Source organism: Balaenoptera ricei, chromosome 3 (genome assembly GCF_028023285.1).
Source record: "Balaenoptera ricei isolate mBalRic1 chromosome 3, mBalRic1.hap2, whole genome shotgun sequence".
NCBI lineage: Eukaryota > Metazoa > Chordata > Mammalia > Artiodactyla > Balaenopteridae > Balaenoptera > Balaenoptera ricei.
Genome location: NC_082641.1, coordinates 172289282 through 172303062, shown reverse-complemented (window position 1 = coordinate 172303062; position 13781 = coordinate 172289282). Strand labels below are relative to the sequence as shown.

Sequence of the window (13781 nt, the reverse complement as noted above, 5' to 3'; positions counted from 1 at the left end):
AACTGCATGAAAGAATTCACACTGGATAGAAACCCTATCAGTGTCGGGAATGTGGGAAAGCCTTTATCTCTCAATCATTTGAAGACACATGAGACTGCACACTGCATAGAAAACATAAAATATGGAGAATGGGAAAGGGTTCTCTGATCTCAGTAGTTTAAAAGGATGAAAGGATTCCCTAGATAAAACCGCATTTGTAAACAGCCTGGGCAACAACTTCAGTTGGCCAACATCATGTATGAAAATTCCCATGAAGAAGAAGTATAAATGTAAATAACATGAGATAACTTAATGGAAAGTACTCCGTGCCTAATGTTCCAGAAAACCTTCAATATGAAAGAGTTGTTTTAAAAGTTTTATAAATATGTTGTGTTTAGTAAGGATCTTTCTTCAAGTGTATCCTTGAACAGTGGATTTCTCCTAATTTTAGAAATGAATATTAATGTGAGGTAATTGTGTATGTTGTCTTTCAACAATAGTACATAAGATTTAAAGGTAGTGATTTTTCCTTTAATCAGATAGTGATTATTTTTCTTTCCATTTTAACCCTGTTGGATCCATGGGTGAATTTAAGTGTATTTCTTTTTTTTTCCTTTTCTTTTTTTTGGCTGTGCCATGCGGCATGTGGGATCTTAGTCCCCTCACCAGTGATCAAACCCGCACCCCCTGCAGTGGGAGCACAGAGCCTTAACCACTGGACTGCCAGGGAAGTCCCCAAGTACATTTCTAATATGCAGTTGGTCTTAAATTTTTATAATGTTCTATTCATTCTCAGTTAATGAGCCATTGCAAAATGGCAGTTTGCTATTTGTTGGGATATGCCTAGTAGCTTTGTGTGGCAGTTCCTGTATATTCATAATCTACTATATATAGTACCCTTTCCACTGAGAAAGATACTTTTTGGTGGTGGTGAGTATAGGAGCCTTTTTCCATTTTCCATTCTATTAAACACTTGGAATAAATTTTATGTATGGGAAGGATGTCAAAAAGTATAGTTTCATGTAAATTATGCTTTGTATTTCCTTCTGACTGGTATTTGGTGAATAAACTATGAGACTTGTGATAATACAAAAAATCTAGAGTTGGAGATATCTTGCCTGTGAGTAATATTAAGACCTAGACTTTCCATAATCCATCCTCTTTTTGGTTCCATATCAGCATTCACCAGTAGCTCACCTGTGTGTGATTTAAAAGCAGGTACAAAGAAGATATTCTTCACATACTGGAATACCCACACTGGGAGAGAGGCAGATACATAGGAGCTTCAATGACACCATCTTCCAGCTTATTTTCCAGACTCTGTCCTTATAGTCAAGAGTATCATTAACACCACCAACAAATGTTTGATTTCCATTTTTATGGATGTGTAGTTTCCCCTGCTGTCTTCATACCTTCCAAATCAAAGATGCATCAGAGTTTGAATTTTTTTCTGTAAGGCCTCTTGTGTCCACTGTCAAAGTATTCCAGTGTTTTATGTTTGGGAATATTCTCTGATTCTACTCTTCTCTGGATTATATCTTCATAATTTCTAACTTGTGTAGGAAACACTTTATGCTGTTAATAGTGCTAGTGAGTATGTGTTCCTGACTCACTACGGCATTCACGACGGTGCCACCAAAAAGAATGACATGGGAGTTTGTTTCTCTGCTGCATTGTACAGTGGCTTCCTTGACCCATTGTTTACATGTGAGAATAAGCACCTTCCATCAGGAAGACGGTGGGTTTTTCCTGTTAATTGTAGCTGAATATAACCCCTCAATATGTTTTTTATTTTATTTTATTTTATATAATTTAAACTGAATTTTTTTGTAAAACGGTAGTTTTTGTAGTCGTTTCAAATATTTTACCAACTCTTTGATGCTTTCGTTAGCTAACACATGTTGTTTTTCATTTCCTCAAAGAATATATTGAAGTACCCATTTTATAAATATTCAGAAAAACTTGCAGTTTTGTTCATTTAATCATTATACAATATGAGTCTGTTTTATCCTGTGACTAGAAAGTCAACTACTTTATCCTCAGGCCATTTTCTTATTTTTAGTTACAGTTTTGTCATGGATCTAATTTCTTACTTATCTGCAAAAGTTTAATCTTGGGTTTTTTTCAGTGCCGTCTTGCCAGTGACCACAAGATCATACCTCTAGTCAAATACTGGGGCAAAATGAATTCAATTAAGAATTATTACAGGCGGGCTTCCCTGGTGGGGCAGTGGTTAAGAATCCGCCTGCCAATTCAGGGGACATGGGTTCGAGCCCTGGTCTGGGAAGATCCCACATCCTGTGGAGCAACTAAGCCTGTGCACCACAACTACTGGGCCTGTGCTCTAGAGCCCATGAGCCACAACTACTGAGCCTGCGCACCTAGAGCCCTGCTCCACAACAAGAGAAGCCCACACACCGCAACGCAGAGTAGCCCCGCTTGCCGCAACTAGAGAAAGCCTGCACGCAGCAAGGAAGACCCAACGCAGCCAAAAATAAATTAAAAAAAAAAAAAAAGAATATGTACATGTACAACTGAATCACTTTGCTGTACAGCAGAAATTAACACAATATTGTAAATCAACTATACAATAAAAATTATAAAAATGAATGATTACAAATCCTATAAGACTGTGGTGTGTAACAGTAACAGGGTGTTCAAAAGGACTTCTTATAGGAATTTTACTTGTGTTAGAGGATTTGATTGCTGTTCAAGGTAGCAAGAAGTATTGAATGATTTTAGGTGGTTAACTTTATTTTATCATTGGTGATCATAAATCATTTTCTTGAAAGCAAGAACATTCTCGTGGAGTTCAACTTAATTGCTAAGAAGCTTTATTCAATTATGTTAGTAAGAAGAGGGGGCTGTTGGTCATTTTTATGATTTTTTATTTTATCTTTTATCACTATTAGAGACAGGTTATAAAATACATAGATTCACTTCTTAGTATGCTAGGTAATATTTTTATAATCTCCTTTGTGACATAACCAAGGCCTATAAACTTAGGCAAATTGTGAGACAATAAAAAGCTAGCAAGAGAGAAAGATAGGACTATGCCGATGAACCCTTCCTGAAGGACTATACTCTTTTTTTTTAAAATTAATTTTATTGAACTACAGTTGATTTACAATGTTGTATTAACTTCTGCTGTACAGCAAAGTGATTCAGTTATATATACATTCTTTTTTATATTTTTTTCAGTTTATTACAGTTTATAATAGGATGTTGAATACAGTACCCTGTGCTATAAAGTAGGATCTTGTTGTTTATCTGTTCTATGTATAATACTTTGCATCTGCTAATTCCAAACTCCCAATTCATCCCTCCCCCATTTCTTCTCCCCCTTGGCAACCATAACTCTATTCTCTGTGTCTGTGAGTCTGTTTCTGTTCCATAGATAAGTTCATTTGTGTCATATTTTAGATTCCACATGTAAGTGATAGCATTTGGTATTTGTCTTTCTCTCCCTGACTTCACTTAGTGTGATAATCTCTAGGTTCATCCATGTTGTGCAAATGGCATTATTCTTTTTTATGGCCGAGTAGTATTCCATTGTATATATGTACCACATCTTCTTTATCCATTCACCTGTCGATGGACATTTAAGCTGTTTCCATCTCTTGGCTATTGTGAATAGTGCTGCTGTGAGCATAGGGATGGACATATCTTTTAAATTTATTTATTTATCTATTTATTTTTGGCTGCATTGGGTCTTCATTGCTGCGTGCGGGCTTTCTCTAGTTGTGGCAAGTGGGGGCTACTCTTCGTGGCGATGCACAGGCTTCTCATCACAGTGGCTTCTCTTGTTGCGGAGCACAGGCTCTAGGTGCGCAGGCTTCAGTAGTTGTGGCACGTGGGCTCAGTAGTTGTGGCTCATGAGCTTAGTTGCTCCGCAGCATGTGGGATCTTCCCAGACCAGGGCTTGAACCCATGTCCCCTGCATTGGCAGGCGGATTCTTAACCACTGTGCCACGAGGGAAGTCCCAGATGTATCTTTTAGAATTGTAGTTTTCTCCAGATACTAGCCTAGGAGTGGGATTGCAGGATCATATAATCTGCATGTTCTTTTTTAAAAAAATATTTATTTATTTATTTATTTATTTATTTGGTTGTGCCAGGTCTTAGTTGCGGCAGGCATGCTCCTTAGTTGTGGCTCACAGACTCCTTAGTTGTGGCATGCATGTGGGATATAGTTCCCTGACCAGGGATCGAACCTGGGCCTGCTGCATTGGGAGCATGGAGTCTTTATCCACTGCACCACCAGGGAAGTCCCTCATCTACATATTCTTAATTCAATACACCAGCTCTGGCTTCTCAATATAGGGGGGAACAGGTTTTATTAAACTGATGCAAGCACTTGAGATTTCCCTGGTGGTGCAATGATTGGGACTCTGCTCTCCCAGTGCAAGGGGCCTGAGTCCAATCCCTGGTCAGGGAACTAGGTCCCACGTGCATGCCGCAACTAAGAGTTCGCATGCCACGACTAAGGAGCCCGTGAGCTGCAACTAAGGAGCCCACCTGCCGCAACTAAGAGCCAGCACAACCAATAAATAAATATTAAAAAAAACTAATAAAATAATGCAGGCACTCACTGAACAAATGAATAAGCACATAACAATAAAAATCCCCAGAAGGAATGGGTCCAGTTCCCAGAGTTGCTACATTATATTTCCTAAACTGTCTAGTTTATATCAAAAATATGAGACATGCAAACAAACAGGAAGGTAGGAACCATACAGTGAGAATAAAGAGCAGTTGAAAAGTGACCCAACTCTTACAAGGAAACCACAGTAAAATTGCCAGGTGATGTCTCAGCAGAAAACAGAAGCCAGAAGGCAGAGGGAAACATTCAAAGTGCACTAGGAAAAAAGGCTGTCAACCAACAATCCAATATTCAAAACTACCTTCTGAAAAAAGATGGCAAAATAAGGACTCTCTCAGATCAACAAAAAGTGAAAGAATATATTGATAGCCAATTGTCTCACAGGAATTACTGGAGTTCTTCAGGCTGATAGCAAGGCACTCCAGAATATAATTCATATCAACATAAAGAAACAAAAACACCTGTACAGGTAATTCTGTAACTAGAAAAGGCAGAATCAATACATATTTTCTCTTTTAGCGGATGTCAAAGGTACTGTGTATAATCCTATGTATGTAAGGTGTTACTAGGCCATTATATATAGCAGTGTAATATCTGTGTAGTATGTTTGCCATTAAAAAGCACAGAGGTGGGAGTAACTGTACTGGGCTAAGGAGATGACCACAGATTGTACATTAGTGTGAGAAAATATTTCCGGGTTATATCATAAGTTGATATAATCTGCATAACAATAATAACAAAAATGGCAAAAGGGAATAGAGCTTTATATGAGTAATGTTTCCATATATCACTGGAATTATGCTAGCATAAATCTGAGTCTCATTTTTTAAATTAATACATATATGTTAAATGAGCAAACTAAAAAATTTTAAATGTATAATGGAGATGTCATTTAAAAATGAAAGTGAAAACTTGAAAATATTCACTTAATGTAAAAGAAAGTTATAAAGGAGGCCTTAAGAACTAAAAACAACATGAGAATTGTAGAATACAAAAAGTAAAATGGCAGGTATAATTGCCACTATGTATTAATACTAAATGTGAGTGGTTTACATAGCCTAAACAGGAGGAAGAGATTGTCATCCCAGATTAAACAAAGAAGCCATGATCTAAATATGTGCTATGTAGAAGAAGCACACTTTAGATTCAAAGACACCAACAGACTGAAAATAAAAGCCTGTGATAGATATATCTGTGAACAACACCAACATGAAGACTGGAGAGATTATACAAATATTAGGCAAAATTGACTTGAATATAAGAGATATCAGTAGACATATTGAGGGACATTACATCATTCCAACAGGGTCGAACTTTATGGCTTGTATCTAAAAGAACCTTGAAAAAATTATTATAGCCATTAATACCTCTACTAGCAAAGAAGGAAGACCTCAAATCAGTACCCTGTATGTACTTCAAGAGACTGTAAAGATGAGGTCCTAAACACAAGGAGAAAAGGAATGAATACAAATTAAAGTAGAAATGAGTGAAACAGGGAATAGTAAAACTGTAGAGAAAACCAATGAAACCAAAAGTGAGTTTGTTACCCAAAAGCTGGGTTTGCCTCTTGGTGGGTGTTCAGCAAAAGACACATCCAAGCCAAAGGTGTGGAGAGGAAAGGATTTATTTGCAGCAAGTAAGGAGAACACAGGGATCTTTCCCAAAGCAGTGTCACTCAGAACAGCAAAACTGGGGAACTTTTAAGCTAAGGGTACATGCATATTCTGAAGGGGCTTGAGAAGAGAATTCAGCCAGGAATTTGGGCAAAGGTTCACAGAGTCCAAGCTTTAGTTGACTGAAGTCAGGAGGGTCAACATCATCATTCCATCCTCCACTTGGGGGCCTTAGGTCCTGCAGAACTCAAAGACATGTATCAGATTTTTATGTGTACCCTTGAGGAGGAACTAGGACTCTGTTTTATCCCTGACCTATGGTTACTTGATCCTTTTCTTTTGTTCTTACATTCCCTTATTTTGGTTAATTACTGAGATCTATTCAAGGGCAAGCATTCCGGCCAAGCTTAGATCACAAAATGGCTTAGGCCAGAAATGGCTTCTTGTCTGTCAAGAAAGCCATGCCTGGTTCTCTTTCTCTAGGGACCCCTTACCCTGTCTTCTTACAAGTTCTTACAAATTGACAAATCTTTAGCTAGATAGATCTAGAGAGAAAGAGGGTATATTAACATTCATAGAATCACAAAGAATGAGGGATATGACTATGGACATTACAGAAATAAAAAGGATTATACAGGAATTCAATGAGCAATTGTATGCCAAAATATAAGATAACTTAGAAGAAATGCATAAATTCCTCAGGAGAAACAAGCAACTGAGACTAACTCAAGACAAAAAGCAAAATCAGAATAGAACTATAAAGTGAAGTGGTTGAGTTGGTAAACAAAAAACACCCATAAAATAAATCTAGACTCTACCTTTGTGTAAATGGCTTCTACACTAAGTTCTCCAAAAATTTTAAAGAAGATTTGTTACTGCATTGGACTGGAGACTCCCCTCCTGGGCCCCTAGCTGAACCAACACCCCCCTGCCCCCGAACCCTCACTGGGTAAGGGAGTTCTTTCCCACTCAGGTTTGAGCTGCCAATAAGGAAACTGAGTTTGTTGCAAGCAAGACAGGCTTTTATTCAATGGCCAGAGAAAGAGAAGGGGAGCTAATGCTCTAAAGACACCTTCCCTCTGACTACAAGTGAGGACAAGCTTTTTATAGAAGTGGGTGGTGACTTCCCTGGCAGCCTAGTGGTTAAGACTTCACCTTCCAAGGTAGGGGATGTGGGTTCAGTCCCTGGTCCAGGAGCTGAGATCCCACATGCCTCACAGCCAAAAAACCAAAACATAAAACAGAAGCAATACTGTAACAAATTCAATAAAGACTGTAAAAAATGGTCCACATCAAAAAAAAAAAAAAAAAAAAAGGAAATGGGTGAAGGTGCTTATATGAGGCAGGAGTCTTTTGCCTTCCTGATTCATGGAAATGGATGGAGATTTCCCAGAATGCAATTCACGCCTCTATTCTGACGGTCTATGGTGCAGGGGGAGGGTGATATTATTATTACAATGATATGGTAAAGAGCTGTAAAGTGACATTTGTCCCAATTTTGAAGTTCAGTCAGATTATCCTGGATTCTTATCGTTAAGGTTTCCTGGGTCTGAGTCCCTACTAACGACTCCATGACCAACGCAGATCACAGGGCGACAGATGATATGTGACAGTCTCCAGAGCAAGTGAACCATACACAGCGTGCGACCTCTGCCAGGCCTTGGGAGAAAAAAAGGACATTCACGCGGGTGCAGAGCAACGCCCCACACACCTGCCTCAGGAGCCTCCAGGTTGGACAGATGGCAATACCCCGCCCCCTCGTCCTGAGTGACAACCTGCGAGAGGAAGCCCGACTCATCAAAACCACGCTTAGGCGCTGGGATTGAACCTGCACTTGCCTGGCACAATGTGGGGCAGAAGAGGGGCTCCGGGGCGGAAATTCCTGTGTGAAGCAACAGGACAGGACGCCCGGGGTCCGGGCTGCGGGGGCCAACCCCCCTCCCCCAGCCGGAGGGGACTGAGGTCCGAGCGGTATCTCAAACCCACGAGTATCCGCTGATTCCAACGGTGACCGAGAAGAGGCCAGTTCAAAAGATGTCCGGTTCCGACCAGCCCCTCTATGCGTCTCGGCACCCCAGGGCACCACACTCACCATTTCGAGGTTTCCTGAGTCAGAGTCCCTCCTAACGACTCCAACGACTAGTGCATATACGTGAGGGTCTCCAGGGCCTGGGAAGGTTACACAGCTTGCTACCTTACGTGCGGTGGGAGAAAGGACTTCTAAGCTGGTCTGGAGGGTCGCCCCACCCACCTGCCCGAGTGGCCTCCTGGTTGGACAGATTCCAATACTGAATTAAGGATATGCAGATTACGACCTGCTGAATAAGGCGGCACACCCCGTTATTGACCTTAAAAATAAAATGGTCATTTATTTTACCAGTAAAAATGGGTTTATGGGGAAATAGCAAAGGACTGCAGCTCCTGAGTTGCAAGCAAGCTACAACAGAAGCCATAGTCAAGACCAACAAACAAAGCAGAGGAACATTATTTCATTGAGAAAAAGAAGGAAGTTGGGAAGGGTTATTTTAATGGAAACTCCATTGGAGAAAAACAAGAGTTCAGAGTGATGACAGTTTCTCACTGGGTGAGTAGTTGAAGGGGTCGATCTATTGTAGGAGATATAATGTACTTTCTTTTTCTATGTGGCCTATAATGGGTCATTCTTTTGTGATGCAGATTCTATTGCTGGGGTGTGTAATTAAACTGACAATTCCTCCTGTAACTGACGTGGAGAGGATCTGGGTTAGAGCTCCCCTGATTAACAGATTGAAGAATAAAAACCACATGATCATCTCAATAGATGTAGGAAAAGATTTTGAAAACATTCAACATCCATCTATGATAAAAAGTTTTCAAAATGAGTGTGCACAGGGAACGTACATCAACATAATAGAGACCATACATGACAAACTCACAGCTAATATACTCAATGGTGAAAAGCTGAAAGCATATCCTCTAAGACCAGGAAAAATACAAGAATGCCCACTCTCATCACGTTTATTCAAAATAGCATTGGGAGTCATAGCCACAGCAATCAGACACAAAAAAAGAAATAAAAAGAATCCAAACAGAAAAGGGAGAAGTAAAAATGTTGCTTCTTTCAGATGACATGATACTACACATACCAAATCTAAAGATGCCACCTAAACACTACCAGAGCTCAACAATGAATTCAGTAAAGTTGCAGTATATAAAATTAATATACAGAAATCTGTTGCGTTTCTATACAGTAAAAACAAACTATGAGAAAGAGAAATGTAGGAAACAATCCAATTTACCATCCCATGAAAAAGAATAAAATACCTAGAAATAAACCTATGTTGTAGGTAAAAAGACCTGTACTTGGAAAACTGTAAGACACTGATGAAAGAAACTGAAGACAACACAAACAGATATTCAGATATATTGTGTTCATGGACTGGAAGAATTAATACTGTTAAAATGACCATAACACACAAGGCAATCTACAGATTCAATGCCATTCCTTTCAAAATATCAATGACATTTATCACAGAACAGGAACAAATAATTCTAAAATTTGTTTGGAAACCCTGAATAGCCAAAACAATCTTGAGAAAGAAGAACAGAGCTGGAGGAATCATGCTCCATGACTTCAGACCAAACTACAAATGTACTGTAATGAAACATTATAGCACTGGCACCAAAACATCCACAAAGATCAATAGAAGAGAATAAGAGTCCAGAAAAAAATCCACCCACTTATGGTCAGTTAATCTACAAAAAGGAACAAGAATATACTATGGAGAAAGGAAACTCACTTCAATAAGTGGTGCTGGGAAAACTGGACAGCTACATGTAAAACAATGAAATTAGAACATTCTCTAACACCATATACAAAAATAAACTCAAACTGGATTAAAGATCTAAATATAGTGCTTCCCTGGTGGTTCAGTTGTTAAGAATCTGCCTGCCAATGCAGGGGACATGGGTTTGAGCCCTGGTCCGGGAAGATCCCACATGCCGTGGAGCAACTAAGCCCGTGCACCACAACTACTGAGCCTGAGTTCTAGAGCCCGTGAGCCACAACTACTGAAGCCTGCACGCCTAGAGCCCATGCTCCACAACAAGAGAAGCCACTGCAATGAGAAGCCTGCGCACCGCAATGAAGAGTAGCCTCTGCTCGCCGCAGGTAGAGAAAGCCCCTGCGCAGCAATAAAGACCCAACTCAGCCAAACATAAATTTTTAAAAAAATCTAAATATAAGACAAGGGACTTCCCTGGTGGCACAGTGGTTAAGAATCTGCCCGCCAATGCAGGGGACACGGGATCAAGCCCTAGTCTGGGAAGATCCCACATGCCACGGAGCAACTAAGCCCATGCGCCACAACTACTGAGCCTGCACTCTAGAGCCCGCCAGTCACAACTACTGAGCCCACGTGCCACAACTACTGAAGCCTGCATGCCTAGAGCCCATGCTCCACAAGAGAAGCCACCGCAATGAAAAGCCTGTGCTCTGCAATGAAGAGTAGCCCCCGCTTACCGCAACTAGAGAAAGCTGGCACACAGCAACAAAGACCCAAAAGCAGCCAAAAATAAAATTAATTAATTAACTAATTTAAAAAATAAATAAATATAAGACCAGAAATCTTCTAGAGGAAAAGACAGGCAGAACACACTTGCACCTATATCATAGCAATATTTTTTTGGATATGTCTTTGAAAGCAAAGGAAATAAAAGCAAAAATAAACAAATTGAACCAAATTAAACTTAAAAGCTGTTACACAGCAAAGGAAACCATGGACAAAACACAAAGAACACCTGCTGAATGGGAGAAAATATTTCCAAATCATGTGACTGATAAGGGGTTAATAATGTCCAAAAAACGTAAAAAGTTCACACGACTGGACAATCGATTTAGAACTAGACAGAAGACCCCAATAGACATTTTTCCAAAGAGGGCATTCAGATGGCCAACAGGCACATGAGAAGTTGCTCAATGTCATTAATCATCAGAGAAATGCAAATTAAAACCACAATTAGATGTCACCTCACACCTGTCAGGATGGTTATCACCAAAAAGAAAACAAATAACAAGTGTTGGTGAGGAAGTGGAGAAAAGTGAACCCTCCTACACTGTTGGTGGAAATGTAAAGTGTTGCAGGCACTCTGAAAAACAGTATGGAGAGTTCTCAGAAAACTAAGAATAGAACTGCCATATGACCCAGCAATTCCACTCCTGGGTATGTATATCCAGAAAAAACTGGAAACACTAATTCAAAAACATACATGCACCCCAATGTTCACAGCAGCATTATTTACAACTGCCAAGATATGGAAGCAACCTAAGTGTCCATTAACAGGAGAATGGACAAAGAAGATGGGGTATATATATGCAATGAAATACTACTCAGCCATAAAAAAGAATGTATTTTGCGGTTTGAAACAACATAGATGGACTTAGAGGGCATTAAGCTAAGTGAAATAAGTCACACAGAGAAAGACAAATACTGTATGATATCACTTATATGTGGAATCTAAAAAATAAAAAAAACAAGAGGATATAACAAAAAAGACAAAGACTCATAGATACAGAAAACAAACTAGTGCATACTTGTAGGGACAGGGTAAGGGGGAGAGGCAAGACAGGGGTAGGGAATTAAGAGGTACAAACTATTATGTATAAAATAAATAAGCGACAAGCATATATTGTCCAACATAGGGAATATATTCAGTATTTTATGACTGTAAAATTGTGAATCACTATGTTGTACACCTGTAACTTACATAATACTATATATCAACTATACTTCAGTAAAATAAACTTCAAGTAAATAAATAAAAATAATGTCAAACACCACCCAGTTCTACAAAAAGTAAGCCATTAGTTGATACAGTTGCTGACTTCCAACACACTATGAAAGGAATTCAGGGATGAGATCAGGAAGGAGGCACCCTGTGCTCTGGGAAAAGTAGAAAAACAGGACTTTAGATAGTTAGACATTGTCAGTAAAAACTTTATGAACCCCAATTTTGCATTTTCCTATACTTAGAAAAGCACTAAAATCATCAATGAAGATATCCCTTCCTCAAGACTAAAAGTAATCTTCTATTACAAAAATGTGTGCTTGAGTGCACATACCCCTTCTCTAAATCACTGGTATACGGAACTTCAAACTTACTGTTTGGAGCAGTTCCTCAAAGCTACCTGAGAGGCTCTCTCCTGGGCTACAGTCCTCAGTAAGTCCATAAATAAAAAAAAGTCACAGATCTCACATCATGTGTTTTTCTTTCAGTTAACACATGTAATCTCCAATCTCTCATGGATCTAAGAAAAGATATTGCTCTTCTGGTTGTTCAGTTTTTTTCCAATTGTGAGGATGAGAATAATCACTCAGAGCCCTTTACTTACTGGAAGAGAAACCATCCATTCGTTTTTGTTGCTATTTTTCCTTTCTAAGACTATACCACTTTCAATGATTGATTCTACTGCTAGTGCCCATGGAGTTGGTTTCAGAGTTTTTCTTTTGTACCAATGTGCTTAAATACATCATACTGGGATTTCTACTTTTGAATTTCTTATCCTCATCGCCTAAAAATTTCCTATGTTGAATACCTGTCCGATACCCAAAAGGCATTTTCCATGGGTTATCTTCCATTTCATCACTGCCCTTTGAAGACAGGATTAACACCCAACCTAAAATAAATATGATCAGATGTCAAGACTGTTGTTGACACATGCATTAAGTTAATAGAAGTAGTATTATTCCACAAAAATACTTTTGAAGGAGAGTAGGGCAAGGTTAAGTGGGTTAAGCTGGCTTGTCAAAAGTTAATGTGCTGCCCCTTTAAGGTGTATAGGGGTAGAGACTACAGGTTTTAAAGGTTTGACACTCTTACACACTGGCACAGAAAAAGGAACATGAGTAAACCTTCCTAACTTGTTTATCCATTGTGGGCCAGGAAGGGTGACTAGGTATGTAAAGCCAATTAAAAGTCAAATATCAAACTCCCATGTAATTCTTTTTGGCTGCACCATTGGGAATATCATGGTGAATCAGGAAAACATATTCACCAGCACTGTGAACAGCATCAAGTGTTTCCCACACAAATTAGACATTATAAAGGTGTAATCTAGAGAAGAGTGGAATCAGAAAATACTCCCAATCGTAAAACTCTGAAATACTTTCTTGGTGGAGACACGAAGCCTTTCAGAAAAAATTCAGACTCTCATGGATCTTCATGTGGGACATCAAAGGAAAATCACTTCTATGAAAATGAAAATCAAAAAGTTGATGGCGGTTTGGGGGATGCTCTTGACTACAAGGGCACTGAATCTGGAAAATAAGCTGGAAGGTGGTGTTCTTGAAGCTTCTATGTATCTGTCTCTCTCCCAGTGTGGTGGCTCCAAAATCGGAAGAATGCCTTCCCTGCATCTGCTTTAAAATCGCACACAGATGAGCTGTTGGTAAATTCTAACATGGAGCCACAAAGATCAATCCTGGAAAATCTAGGCCCTAACATTACTCACAGGCAAGGTATCTCCAACTCTAGACTTTTTTTGTCCTATCGCAAGTCTCTCTTCTTAATTCAAATTCTATTCAACAAACACCAGTCAGAAGGAAAGA

At 39.3% G+C, this 13781-nt stretch overlaps 1 protein-coding gene across 1 annotated transcript in view; it reads left to right on the top strand.

Annotated features, from left to right (window-relative positions):
- The window catches only part of LOC132362970 (zinc finger protein 791-like), a 64132-nt gene that overhangs the window by 10918 nt on the left and 39433 nt on the right, over window positions 1-13781 (top strand). The gene's annotated exons all lie outside the window — the stretch shown is intronic.